Source organism: Pinus tabuliformis, chromosome Q (assembly GCF_031772625.1).
Source record: "Pinus tabuliformis cultivar Carrire ecotype Pingquan chromosome Q, CPIR1, whole genome shotgun sequence".
NCBI classification, from domain to species: Eukaryota; Viridiplantae; Streptophyta; class Pinopsida; order Pinales; family Pinaceae; genus Pinus; species Pinus tabuliformis.
The window spans coordinates 1168602132-1168617876 of record NC_142296.1 but is presented as its reverse complement, the minus strand read 5'-3'; positions in this window follow the sequence as shown (position 1 = coordinate 1168617876).

The window sequence follows — 15745 nt, the reverse complement described above, 5'->3', positions numbered from 1 at the left end:
CACAAGGACTTAAACTCTCCTGAATCAACCCTTTATCCAACAACTCATGTACCTGCTTCCTGATATCTTCATTGTCCTTTGGACTCATCTGGTAAGTAGCTTTGTTTGGTAAACTAGCCCCTGGAATGAAATCAATATAGTGAGTGATATTCCTTTTTGGTGGCAATTTATCTGGTAGATCATCCACCACAATGTCACTAAACTCCTACAGCATATCTTGTATCTCCTCAGGTAAGTCAGTAATCTCAGTATGGATTAACACCGCTGTTGGCCTTCGCACAATTGTGTAATTTACCTTATCATCTCTAATCTGATGTAGAAACGTTTTTCCTCTTAATAGTAATCTTTTGTTCCATCGTTTTCTGTCGTATCCTCCTCTTTCATGGGTACTAGTGTATGCTTTATCCCATCCTTAGCAAACTTGTAACAATTCTTCTTCCCATCGTGGACAAATTTCCTAACATACTGCCATTGTCTGCCCAACAGTATATGGCATACATCCATCGGCATGATATCACAAGTTACTTTATCCTTATACCTACCAATGTGAAACTGCACTTCGCACTACTCATCAACTAGCAGTTGGTGTCCTTTTTGTAACCAAGACACCTTGTATGCTGTTGGGTGCTTCAATCTTTTTAAACCCAGTTTTTCTACCATTTCAGTGGCTACCAAGTTGTCAGTGCTCCCGCTGTCAATAATCAATTTGCAGCATTTCCCATGTGATTTACACACAATTCGGAACAATGCTTTCCGCTGTGTCTGGTCAGCTAACTCTTTAGCCAGTTTCAACAATTCCTTCTTTAACACTAAGGCTTCTCCCATTTCAGGCATGTTCTCCACTTCTTGTGGCAATGCCTCTGCTTCTTCTAGTTAAGCAACATATGCTCCTCTTTGCCTTGCTTGATCACTTTCAGGACATTCAAAAGACCTGTGTCCCCACTTGTGACACTTGTAACACTGATAGGCATTTCATTTTCCTCTACCATTACCTCTTCCTCATTGGTAAGGCCTTCCTCTTCTAGTGTTACCTTCTTTTTCAGTTGGTCCTGCAGTTTTTGAACTGCTGCCCTCTTCATTGCTGTTGACAGTTCTGCGTCTGCTAAAAGACTGTCTTCTTCCTCTGGCAGATCCACGTCCTCTTCTGGTATTTTGCTTTCTAGCAATCTTTTCTTCTGTCTTCGAAGCACTTTGATAGGCTTCCTCTATGGACTTAGGGGAAAGAATACTAATCTCATCTAGTATCTCCATCTATAATCCATTCACAAACCTTGTTATCTTTTCTAGGGTATCTTCGACATAACCCGCTCTTAGGTTCACTCTGTAGAATTCTTCTGTATACTCCTTCACAATCATTTCTCTTTGCTCTAGGTTTTGCACCTGCCTATACAAAGCAATCTGATATTCTTTGGGTAGAAACTTACTCTTCATCTTGGCAATCATCTTGTTCCACTTTTTGATCAACGGTTTATTTGACCTTCTCCTTTTTGTCTGCACACTGTCCCACCACAGTGCTACATGTCCCTTCAGTTTGGTGGCTGCAAACCTGACCTTCTTATCTTCACTGATTTCTTCACACTTGAAATATTTATCTGGCTCACTAATCCAGTCCAACAATACCTTCGTAGATGAACTGCCATCATAATTCAAAATCTTTGGCTTTTGCTTGCTACTTGCCAACAAAATTGATCTCAATAATTTTATCTCTGGTCCCTCTTCATCTGACCCATCCATCGTGGTTGCAACTTCTTCTTCACTGTCATCACCACCTTCTAGATCCCTATGCCTCCCTGCTTCCACTACTGCCAATTGGGCACTTAGGATCCTGATTTCTTCTCGTAGCCCTTCATCGGCTACTCTCCTGATAGCTCTACCTCGACCTCTTCTTCCTACTTCCATTTTTTTCTTTTGAGAAAAGAACTTGCTCTGATACCAAAATTTGATGGCGATCCTGAGATGGTTGTGTGGCAAGACTTACATGGTAGCTGGCCCATCCTTGGTCCTTCCTGTGCTGGCACAGACTGAGGTTTGGTGAGGTTTTATGGCGCCTTCAATGCACATCTGACCCAAGTTTGGTCTCGTTTTGTGCGAGCACGACGTCTATGGTATGGCTTGACCTGGGCTCATTTGCATTGTTGTTCATCTAAGTAATGCTTCTGTTCCTCTATGGATCGTCTGTTTCGGCTCTGGAAGAAGATGGGTCTCTGTTGCCCGCTATCCTCTTGGTTCTTCTCTGGTTCCAGTCCTCTATCGTTTGCTAGTTATATGAATGTTTTTCATTGGACCTGGTGGCTGTTGTACACCTGGTTTTCCGTGGAGGTCTCAGGTTTGGTTTGTTATTCTGGGTAAGCCTTATTTCGACTGTCTATGAGAAATTCTTTTACAACTTCCAGGTGATGTTTTCTAACTAGGTTTTGGTCACATTTCACAGGCCCTCCGCCTGTTACTCTCGTCGATGGCTTGGCTGCTTATTTGACAGGTAAAAACCCTGTTCCAATTCCACTATTTCGCCTTCCTGTAGTTTTTATTAATGGCCTTTCTCCTGGTGAGCAAGCTATGGTATCATGGCACTTCGGCCGTTGGTTGCACTCAGGTTGGGGTTTCAACTCGTGGCTTGGTTGTGGAGTTTGGCCTCCCCTTCAGGTATTCATCATGGGTCAAGTTCCTTGTTTTTTCTCTGGTGTTGTTGTGTGCTATATAGCTATGCTTCCTCTCTGACAATCTTCTTGTCATTGTGCAGGTATCCCTCTCCTCTTTGTTGTGGCTGCAAGGGGCTGGCTCTCAGGGATGAAATGTCGTGGTCTCGTCCTTGAAGATTTGGGTCTGATGTGCTTAAATTGGGTAGGGTCCTTCCTTGACTGCACTCTACAGTTGCATTTTGGTTTTGGGCTATAGTTTTTTAACCCTTGGGGTTTCAATTTGTTGGTATGTCGATACTTGGTTGCCTCCTATGCAACGAGCCCATCCTGTCGATTTTGTTTTCTGTTCTGGGAATGTGTTTCGGCCTTCTGTTGTTGGTTGTCGTGTCTGTTGTTTCGTCTATGTACTGCTTTGGTCTATTTGGGTTGTGGAAACCCTCCTCGGCCTATCTTGTTTGTATGAAGGACTGTTGGTTATTTTTTTGAGGGCTCTGTGTCTTGAGGCTTCTGTGGAATCTAGAAGTTTTGTCCTGTACTTCCGTGGACCTGATGAATATATATATATATATATATATATATATACTGTAAATTTCTAATTTAAATCAAATAGTATGTATTTGGTAATGTACCTAGATGGTTTGGCTCTGTCGTATTTGATCCTTTCAGTCTCGGTGCGCAGTTTGAATGTTAATCACACAATTTGTTGTTTAATTGCTATGCACAGTAATTTATACTTGTTGCTTATGAAACAGTGAATACCTGTAAGCTTTCTTTAAATTCATTAAAAAAAAAAATGTTCTGAGTTATGCTTTCTTTCCTTTTTTTCATCTAGATGGCAACAACCCCACTTTTGATTCTAGGTTGCCTATTTATGCTTGTTGGAAGCCTCATACTATTGAGGAACCACCCTCAGTTACATTATAGTTATTTTCCAGTTTCATTCAGTTTCATTTCTAACTTATCTTAAACAAATCCTATTCTAATTACTGTTCAGTTTATAAATAAAAACATTTCCTGTAACAGCCTTCATTTAAAAATAAAAGTAAAACTAACTAAAAGTGAACTTAATCAAAACAACTTGTCCAGCTGTCACCTCCCTAGTCAGATCCTCCTGCATCATCCTACCCATATTGTCAGTGAAGCCCCAGCTCCCACTGTCCAGGTGTTCTAGGCCTCACTCGATGAGGCTTTGAATTTTTCTGAAAGTGCCCTAATCGGCTGGCTCAATGCTTTTTGGCCGCAGTTGATGGCACTCCACAGTTGGATCTCGAAGGTATGGAAGACTATCATTTCTGATGAAATTAATATCTACCCCTATGCTAGGGGTTTCTTTATAGTAGATTTTGAAAACCCTGAAAGCAAACAACGCATTCTAGATTTCGACCCTTGGTTTTGGGAAAACTCGGGCCTATTCATGAATCCATGGAACCCATTATTTGATCCCTCAACAACAGTCATAACCTCAGCACTAGTTTAGCTGAGATTTCCATACCTACCCTTGCATCTCTGGAATTTCTCCTCGCTAAAAGCCATTGGAAATGCAATTGGAAAATTCTATTGTAGGTGCCCAGAAACAAAGGAATATGCCAGAACCACCTATGCATGCATCTATGTGGAAATGGACTTTAGCACCAGATTCCCAGCTAAAATAAACCTAACAAGTAAAGACTATGTGTGGAACCAGAAACTTGATTATGAAAGTGTCCTCTTCAGATGTCGATCCTGCTTTGAGATAGGCCATCTAGCCAAAATTTCCCAAAAGCCTCCTAGAAAAATTCTGCTAGAATGAATCACCATAGAGCTATGTGGTCATCAAGGAAGAATACTCTCCAAAAAACTCTGAATTGCAAGAAATTGGGCAAGAAAGAAACAACTCTCAAGACAAGCAGGCGGAAACCCCCGCCCAACAGCAAAAAAGTGAACTCAGCAACCCCTCAAGCATCAACAGTTATGAGGATTCAAATATCACACAAAATAAATCTTCATATAACATCAGAGCAAATCTCCCAGACCAAAATTCTTCTCCGACTATATTCAAAAGGACGAACACAACAGATAACGAAGCTAAGATACCAATGTCCCAAGAACCAGAAGAGATGAAGGAGATGCAAGATAAAGGAAGTTGGAAGACCGTAGAGAAAAAAAAGAAAGTTACAGCACCAATCTCGCCAAGAAAGATGACAAGCCAAACAATTAAGAACTAATAAAATTATAGGTCTAATAGACCAATTTGGTCTTAGTGGACGTTAACCCTCATCATCATCATTAAATATCCAATTAAAAAAGATATTTAGAATTTAAATATAAGTTAAGAACATTTAGGCGGATGGATATGGTTGACACTTATAGTATGTTTACATATGTTAAGAACATTTAGAAATCTAAATTTTAGTTTATATTTATATATATATATATATATATATATATATATATATATATATATATATATGTATGTATATATATATATATAATATATATATATATATATATATATATATATATATATATATGTATGTATGTATGTATGTATGTATGTACATATGTATATATGTATGTATATATATATATATATATATATATATATATATATATATATATATGTACGTACATACATACATACATACATACATATATATATATATATATACTTGTACAAGTAAAATATCAATTCTTTACTTTAAATAGACTCTTTTAAGCTATAAATTGCTAGTTATATTAATTTCTACTGGTTTAATATTTAGTCTTCCTTATTCTAGAATTATTGGTTATTGTAATCTCTATATAAGTTGTTTGGGTAGGATATTTTTTGTTGGCTCCTAGTTTTAGGTCTGGTTGACATATTCTCTAACTTAAATAGATTATATGGCTAAGATAATAAATATTCTTTAAGGTCAAGATCAATGTATCAATACGCAATCTTGTGCTAATAATAATATAAGAATAATATTTTGTGTGCAATAATTCTAATTTGGTGCGAGAGTTAGTCTAGGTGTAACCCTAATAAGAGAGCCTAGAAATAAATGGAAAATGTGAGATTAATCTATTCTAGGTGTGTTGGGTGTGGAGCATGATTATCATCCTAATTTAGAGGTCTTTGTTTTAGCCAGATGTATACCCCAGGAAGATTGTACACCCCTCCATGCAGGGGGTGCGGGGGGATGTAAAGTTGCCTTGTAAAAGTATAGTAATTTCTATCCAATCTAGGTCGTTCATTAGGCGGATGATTTGAAAGTAGAATTTATGTTTAGTTTATGTTTTTTTGCCCTAGAAGGCAACCCCTCTCTTTGTATGAGGGTATTGTACTAAGGCTATGGAATATATGTGTATTCTCAAAGCGAGAAATAGGGAGGTGAGACTGTGAGAGAAAACAAAGGATATTACAGCGGATTTGTTGTAGGTTGTGTCTCTTCATTTTGCTAGATAGTAGAAAGGAAGGACTGGCTGTTCGGGGTGGACTTAGCTCAAACTGGGTGAACCACGTATATCTGTGTCTCTCTGGTTCTATGTGTTTGTGTTTTTCTGCATATTATATGTCTTGCATTTCTTTGTCATATATAATATTTTTCTAACAACTGGTATCAAAGTCGAAGGTTTATTGGGCTGATAAACTCGCAAGAAAGAAGGGTTTCTCGTTCGAGTGGGAGCAATGGTAGAAGATGGTAAGTTTAGGGTCGAGAAATTTAATGGCCAAACTTCCCATTGTGGAAGATGCAGATGGAAGATTATCTATATCAGAAAGATCTATACCTACCATTGAGCGGACAAACAAAGAAGCCAACAGCTATGACAGACGAAGAATGGAACATTCTCGATAGAAAGGCACTTGAAATAGTACAGTTGTGCCTCGCAGCGTCGGTCGCCTTCAACATTTCGAAGGAAACAACGACAGAGGGTTTGATTCATACATTGGCTAAACTATATAAAAAACCCTCAGCCTCAAACAAGGTATTTCTTATGAAACAGTTATTTAATATGAAGATGTCGAAAGGTGGATCTGTTGCAGACCATTTAAATGATTTTAATACAGTTACAAGTCATTTAAGTTCTGTAGGGGTAAACTTTGATGATGAAGTTAGAGCTCTGTTATTCTTGTGCTCATTGCCAGAAAGTTGGAATGGTTTAGTAATGGCCATTAGTAACTCTGTTTTTGGATCTAGTACTTTAAAGTTTGATGATGTTGTGGGTGTTATCCTTAGCGAGGAAATGCGATGGAAAATCTCCAATGAGATATCGGGTAATGCTTTGAGTGCAGAATCTAGGGGAAGAAAAATGGAAAGAGGAAAGAGCTCAGGATATCACAGTAAATTAAGGAAAGGAAGATCCAAGTCCAGATCAGGGATAGTGTGCTAGAAATGTGGAAATAAAGGACACCTAAAAAAGACTGTAGATCTCCGAAGGGAAAAGAAGGAGATGCACAGCAAGAAAACAATCATGAAGCAAATGTGACAGGTGAGGTGTTACAAGATTCTTTGATTCTTTCTTTCGAAAATATTACTGATTCGTGGGTGGTAGATTCAGGGCCCTCATTCCTTGCCACACCTAATAAGAAATATTTTCATGACTATGTTCAAGGAGATTTTGGACAAGTTCGTTTCAGTGATGATAAACCCTATAAAATTGTTGGAATGGGCAAGGTTCTTGTAAAACAGCAGAATGGAAACCAATGGCTACTAAAGGAGGTAAGGCATGTTCTAGATCTGAAGAAAAATCTGATTTCAACAGGGCAGTTAGGTGGTGAAGGTTGTGTGACAACTTCTACAGATAAAGCTTGGAAGGTCACCAAAGGAGCCCTGGTAATAGCACAAGGCGAAAAGGTTGGTACATTGTATTTATGCAATGGTATTTCTAACTATGTTAATGCTTTAACTTCCAAAGGAGTGGATGCAACATTATGGCATCATAGGCTCGGACACATGAGTGAGAAGGGGATGAAGATTCTTCACTCAAGGAATTTGTTGCCGGGTTTGAAGAATGTTGATTTGGATTTTTGTGAGAATTGCATTTATGGAAAACAAAAGAGAGTCAGATTTCTCAGAGTTAAGAAAGAAAAGAAGAGTGAAAAACTAGAGCTTGTGCATACAGATGTATGGGGACCTGCTCAGGTATCATCTCTTGGTGGCTGTCGTTATTATGTTAGTTTTATTGATGATGCAACTAGAAAAACTTGGATTTATTGTATTCAGAATAAATCTAATGTATTTGATACTTTCAAGAAATGGAAAGCTTTGGTTGAGATTAAGACAGGAAAGAAATTGAAGTGTATCAGATCAAACAATGGAGGTGAATATTGCAGCAAAGAGTTTGATAGGTACTGTTCAGAGCATGGAATTTGCAGAAATAAGACAGTTCCAAGAACACGACAAGAAAATGGTGTGTCAGAAAGGATGAACAGAACAATCATGGAGCGTGCAAGGTGCATGAGATTGCATGCAGGATTGCCTTTAAAATTTTGGGCAGATGTTGAAGATACTGCTATTTATCTAATAAATAGAGGGCCTTCAAGTTCCTTGGATGGTGGTATTCCAGAGGAAGCATGGACAGGTAAAAAAGTAAACTACTCCTTTTTAAAGCCTTTTGATTGTGAGGCCTTTGTCCATATTAATGAAGAAAATAGAACAAAGCTTGAGGCAAAATCAAAGAAATGTACCTTTATTGGATATGGTGTTAATTTTTTTGGTTATCACTTATATGATTATGAAAATCACAAAATCATTAGGAGCAGAGATGTAATATTCAATGAAAAGGTCTTGTATAAGAACTGGTTGCAGGAAAAGAAACAGGAAAATAAAACAAGGAATACACAGTGCTTGATGGGATCACTGAAAAAGTAAAGGTGCCTGAAAATAATAATAATCAACAACCACAACAACAACAACCACCACAACAACAACAGGCACGCCAAACACCTGAAAGTGGTGTTAGAAGATCTACCAGGATAAGTATACCCCCTGAACGATACTCTCCTTCATTATATTATTTATTGTTGACTGATTCTAGTGAACCCAAATGTTATGAAGAAGCAATGCAGGTTGAAAGCAGGAAGAAGTGGGAGCTAGCCATGGAAGAAGAGATGGACTCCTTAATGCATAACCAGACTTGGGACTTAGTCAGGTTGCCTACAGGTAAAACTACATTGTAGAATAAATGGGTTTACATGTTGAAGGAAGAAGATGGAGGAAAACAGAGGTACAAAGCTAGACTTGTGGTGAAGGGGTTTGCACAGAAGAAAGGTATTGATTTTGATGAAATATTTTCTCATGTTGTTAAAATGACTTCAATTAGAACTATTTTAAGTCTAGTAGCAGTTGAAGATTTGCATCTTGAGCAGCTAGATGTAAAGACATCCTTTCTCCATGGGGATTTGGAGGAAGAGATATATATGCAGAAGTCACAAGGATATGAGGTAAAAGGGAAAGAGAAATGAGGGTGCAGGTTGAAGAAGAGCTTGTATGGCTTAAAACAGGCTCCAAGGCAGTGGTATCTAAAATTTGACAAGTTTATTTTTGAACAAGGTTATACTAGATGTCACTCTGATCATTGTGTTTATCTGAAAAAGAAAAATGATGGCAGCTATATTATATTGTTATTGTATGTAGATGACATGCTTGTTGCAGGGTCTAACATGTAGGAAATAAATGTGCTCAAAAGAAAATTAGAAAATTCATTTGCAATGAAGGATTTGGGAGCTGCAAAACAAATCCTTGGTATGAGAAGAACCAGAGACAGGAAAAATAAAAAATTAACATTGTCTCAGAATGAGTACATACAAAAGGTGTTGAAAAGATTTAATATGCACAATGCAAAACCAGTTAGTACACCTTTTGCTAGCCATTTCAAACTTAGTAAGGAGATGTGCCCAAAGACCCAAGAAGACATGGATTATATCTCTAAAGTTCCATATGCATCAGCAGTTGGAAGCTTAATGTATGCAATGGTCTGCACAAGGCCTGATATTGCACATGCAGTGGGAGTTGTAAGCAGGTACATGAACAATTTAGGAAAAGAACATTGGATGGCAGTGAAATGGATTCTCAGATATTTGAGAGGTACCACAAATTAAGCATTATGATTTGGTGGTTCAAACATTTCTCTACAGGGATATGTTGATGCAGATATGGCAGGTGACAGAGATCAAAGGAGGAGCACTACAAGATATGTATTTACTATAAGTGGAACAGTTGTCAGTTGGGTTTCAAAAATCCAATGTGTTGTTGCACTTTCAACAACAGAAGCAAAGTATGTTTTTGCTACAGAGGATAGTGAAGAAGCATGATATGGGCATGTTATACAGTGATAGCCAAAGTGCCATTCATCTTGCAAAGAACTCAACATTTCATTCCAGGACTAAACACATACAGCTCAAGTACCATTTCATACGATTAGTGTTGGAAGATGAAGAGTTGAAGTTGGAAAAGATACACACTAGCTAGAATCCTGTAGATATGTTAACAAAAGTTGTAACTAGGGAGAAACTGAGAATATGCTCAGTTTCAATTGGTCTTCAAGGATGACAATGAAGATGAGAAACAACCAGGTCCAAAGAGGAGTCATTGTCCAACATATGAAGCAACGACGAAGTTTCTACAATCATTCTCCAAGTTGGAGATTGTTGGGTGTGGAGCATGATTATCATCCTAATTTAGGGGTCTTTGTTTCAGCCGGATGTATACCCCAAGAAGATTGTACACCCCTCCATTCGGGGGGGTGCAGGGGGGATGTAAAATTGCCTTGTAAAAGTATAGTAATTTATAGTTAGTCTGGGCCGTTCATTAGGTGGATGATCTAACAGTAGAATTTATGTTTAGTTTAGGGTTTTTTGCCCTAGAAGGCAACCCCTCTCTTGGTATGAGGGTATTGTATTGAGGCTGTGGAATATATGTGTATTCTTAGAGCGAGAAACATGGAGTTGAGACTGTGAGAGAAAATAGAGGATATTACAGCGGATCTACTGTAGGTTGTGTCTCTTCATTTTGTTGGATATTAGAAAGGAAGGACTGGTTGTTCGGGGTGGACATAGCCCAAACTGGGTGAACCACGTATATCTATGTCCCTCTGGTTTTATGTGTTTGTGTTTTTCCACATATTATATGTCTTGCATTTCTCTGTCATATATAATATTTTTCTAACAAGGTGTAGATTAGATCAACATAGGAGTGCATAGATTGTTTATGTGCCTGCATTGACATATGCAGAGATTTGTGTGTGAAGGGAATTATTTTGCATAATGCCAAGGGTTAAAATCGATACATCAGTCATTGAAGAGAGTTTTGGGTCTCATGGATTGATCCATTCACGCATCTCCTTTACATTCTCAAACATAATAAAACCAAACTATGAAGAAACCACACGATCTTATGCCATATGCTCTGCCAAAACTAGAACCTCCATAGAAATAGTCATGTTGGTATCTACCACAAAAAACACTACCACAAAAATAAAATGATGAGGTTCCAACGATACCCTAAAAGACAGGTGTAATATGATTGAAAAAAGGGATTTGAGAGCTACATAATAGGAGAAGATGATCAAACCAAATTTACATGGCTCTATTCACATGGTGTCCATGCTTGTTCTACTATGTAGCAACATATATGATGGTGGGGAAGCCATAAATGATGAAGTTTCAAATAAATTTGGTGTCATACCTGCATATACACTTCATGCTTCCTCCTACAATTTTTATCATATCTATAAAGAAAACTTATGATGAGTAGTTGTTAGTGTTAGATATCACAAAAAATGCATTTGAGCCCAAATCAATGTCAGTGAAGTGCAATCTGAGGCACCAAAAACACATGGCCTACTACCTCAGGCATAGAGGGGATGAGAAAAAGCTAATTAATTAACTAACGCCTGATCAAGTTCAATCCATGCACATGCTTCTGAGGCGTGGTCACTTGTGAGCATTAGTTATAATTAAGTTAGCATTTATCCAGAGCTATCTAATGTCGTTCTCATGGGAAGGAATGTCAAGCATCTTTTCATTAGGAGGTGCAACCTATGCATTGGGTAATTCACTCAACAATTGCACTTAATTTGGCATAGACATTATAACACTACACACCTATTTTAGTTAGTAGATTATTTTAGTTACATTTATGTTTTTTTTGTAAAATAAATGGTGATGAATCTCTAAAATTATATAACAAGGTCATGTTGTAAGATTAACTTGAGTATATTGAATATTTGTACTACTTTCCTAGAAAACTGGCAAGTACAACACATGGCACTGAGGTATCTTAGTAAATGGGAATAATTTAATCCATTGGCCAATAGTTTAGTCATTACAAAGAGAGAATTAGTTTAGTGCTACAAATCAATTGCATTTTCATGATATCAAGTGGAATTAGATCTCTATATGGATGGTTGTCTAGTTAGTTTGAAAGTTTTGGATATAGGGAATGATCTCTCATTAGTTGTAGAGACATATATGTGGATTGCAGTCTACTAGGGAGGTTATGAGACGACTTGTGGAAGGTTCTTCAATAGTTGAATTTGGGATATCCATGATTCTAGAGTTTTGGGAGGTGGAATCTAGGAACTCGAAAGTTCAACTTTGGAACTACCATTATGCGGGTTAGAAGGTAGCTTGATTGAGTTCAATTTACAATATTTCAAAATGATTAAAGAAGTTGGTGAAGACAATAAGCGAGAGTGTTGTAGATATTAAGTCTTATTTGTCTTGTGCTTCATATTTAGTCATTACATAATGTCTTCATTATTGTAATCTCTATGTAACTTCTTTGGTTATGAAGTTGTTTGTTAACTCATATCTTTAGATGTAGTTGAGATATTCTCCCAAATAAATAGACTATATGAATAAAATAATCTATTTATATTTAATAGCAAGACTAATACACAAATATACAATTTGAGTATGCAACAATTCCAATTTGAAAAAAGAAAAAATATATTACAATCTCATGGAGGGTCAACACTCAAGATAATTTTAAATGTATATTAAGAGTATTTTGGAAATCTAAATTTTAATTTAAATATGATTTTATAAGGTAACTATCAATTCCCTACTTTAACACTTTTAATTTGATCGTAATATATTTAAAGTTTTTCAAAATATTTTTTTTCTCATTAGTGTATTTGTTGTTGCATATTGAAATTTGACATATATTCGTGTTCATTAAAAAAAATTGAAAATTAAGATTTATTATTATATTTCTATATAAATTAATAATCAATAATTTACCTGGATGCGGGTGATTTTATGAGCCGTTAATGCCCATACGAGCGACGCCGGCATCTGGCATCACCGTGGAGCAAGTAGGCGATTTCTGGCAGCGCATTAAATCCCATTAATGAGGAATTGGGTGTACAGCATGCGGAGTAAGTTCTTCAGGATGGTGAGCATACGATTCATTTCAATTGCCCAGAGCTCGACATTCTCTCTGGCTCATTCTAGCAGAGACATTCCCGGTCGAATTGGTTCACAGGAGTTAGGTGCAGAGCTGAGCATTTGGAAGCCATCATGGCTCCATAGAAGCCCGCATCTGGCCAGCCTCAAGCATTTAATTACGGTTCTTCTGGCTCGCATCTGGTATGGTCAATGTTTTTTCCTTTGGTATATAACTGTAATAGGTCGTGTTACGGTGTCTGTTGAAGCTGCTTGGGCAGGGTGTGGGACTCATTCAGACAGTTCTGGAATTTATTTAGGGGTTCTGATTTCTATCTGTGCGGTGCTTTCCCTGGGCGCTTTCTACTCTGAGTACTGTTATCCTCTGTTTATTTCAAATTGGGGCGGGTCGTATTTCTTCCTCCTTCAACCCTTTTGTTCTCTCAGTTTATCAATCATCGCTGCTATGGCCCGACGTCGAGGAATTTCCCGGAGGGGTAGTAGTTCAGGCACTCGTGGGGGTGTTAGAGGAAGGGGAGGTCCTGTTCCACGACGCATTTCCCCGCTAGCTTCTGTCTCGCCGGCCTCACCTTCATCCGACCACTCTGGTCCGTCCCTCAACAATTCTTTCCACTCCTCCCGTTTCACATTTAAAAGCAAGCTAAACAAGCCTACTATCTCTGCTATTATCACAGTCATCTTCTCAGAGGAAGAAGATGACCTCTCTGGCTCTGATGAACAATCCATGGACAGGACTCTCTCACAGAATTCTAAGGATTCTCAAGGAAGCATGGCAGAGGATATCCTCAATCTTCCAGAGGTGCAGCAGGCCGAAGGTCATGAAGAGGACGCGCGTCTTCAGCAAACTTCTTCACACGAGGAGATCATTCCTTGTGCACTGGCGCATTTCTCAGGCACTGTTCTGTATCCGGTGATGCCTCCTGGTCGCAATATTATGGATGTAGAAGACAATGTGATGATTGAATGGGTCAGCTCTCCTTGCAAAGCCAACGATGAAGATGCAGAATTACCACCTCAGGTTGAAACAATCAACGGCGGAGAATGATGGAGCAGATCGGACGGCGGTGGAGGATTTCGGAAGGCCTCTTTTTGCTGAACTTTACGTCCCGAAAAGTCAGAGATGATGACGTATGTAGAGAGCCACGCATCAACAGGAGATTGTATCGGGCTCGATCATACGGAAACTGCTTGCTGGTCGACGGTGGTCCGATATGCTGGTGGTTTTTGCTAAGCGGTTTTGTGCTGCCGTTGTTGTCCACGTCAGCATTTTTCAGTATAATTCTCTTTCGTCTTCTAGTTTTTTGGTTTTTGGAGGCGGTGTCTAGTTCTACAGAGTCTTGGGCTCTCGTTTTTCATCTATGTAAACAGACAGTTAAGAGCTCATTGCATAAGTTTTCTTAACAGAGGGCTGGCTTTAGCCCCCTCAGAGGTTCCAACCTCTTTGTAAATATTTTCCTCTTTTATTTATACATAATAGAATAGTCTTTACTCAGAAAAGAAAAAAAAAAAAGAAAAAACAATAATTTTATATTTAAAAATTCATAAATATACATTATTAATAAATTGAAATACCCTATTTTGAATATTTATTTGGATGATGAAATTATCTTAATAATAAATATAAATTGAAAATATATTGTGGTTTAGAAAAACATCCTATTTTACAATTTTGACAAATTTTAATATATTTTAATTAAAATTTAAATTCATCAATAAAATTTAAATTTACAAGTAAATTTTTTGAAATTAAATATAATAATAATACCAAAATATATCAATTATATAACTTTAAATGTTAGAATAAAATTCCCTTTATTAAAAAAACTTTACTAATAAAAAATCAGAGAATTAATTATCTTCCACAATCCCTAAACTACGTAAACATAAAAAACATATCAATCACTTAATTAATAAAACTACAGTGAAATATATATAGATAGATATAATTATAATTTATATACATATTTATTTATACTCTAATATACTCTAATTAATACCGTTAAAACATTCAAAATAAATTTATAATATAAAATAAATATAATAATTATATTAAAAACCCACCAATACTGTAATTAATAAAACTAAACTGTATCGGCCTGGAGTATGCCATAAAACTACTTCTGCTTGGCTAAGAGCTCGTCTTCCTCGGACGTAAGGAAACAGGTTAACGGCCCAAGACCCAGAGGCATCTGGTAGGAGTGAAAGCCTGCTCCCTTACGGACCACCAACGGGTTATTACAGGTGGCGTGGTTTTCCTTAATAACGGTGATGAGTCAAATCGACATTCGCGGATAGCAGCCAGAGATGGTTGTCCTCACTGTTGGTTTGACACCTGAGTTTGATAAGTTTTGCCACCTTCAAAAAAAAAATAAAAAAATAAAAAATAAAACTAAACTGCATATGAGGTATTTTATTTTATTTTATTATTTTCGTACACATTAACTTACAAAGTAAAAATAACCTACACGTAATTATTATATCACAAATATAATTAGAAATTTTCGATATCCTTGCAAGTATGTTTAGAAATTTCCCATATCATTATAAGCACATTAGAAATGATGATAAAATAACTGAAAATATGTTTAGAACTTTTTGAAATCCAATAATATATTTAGAATTTTAGTGAAATCCAAAATTTCCCAAGGGCATTTAATCATCATAAGAACATTTATAATTATAGGAATACATTAATCAAGTAGATTAAATTATAATTTTAAGTTGTAGAGTGTGTATA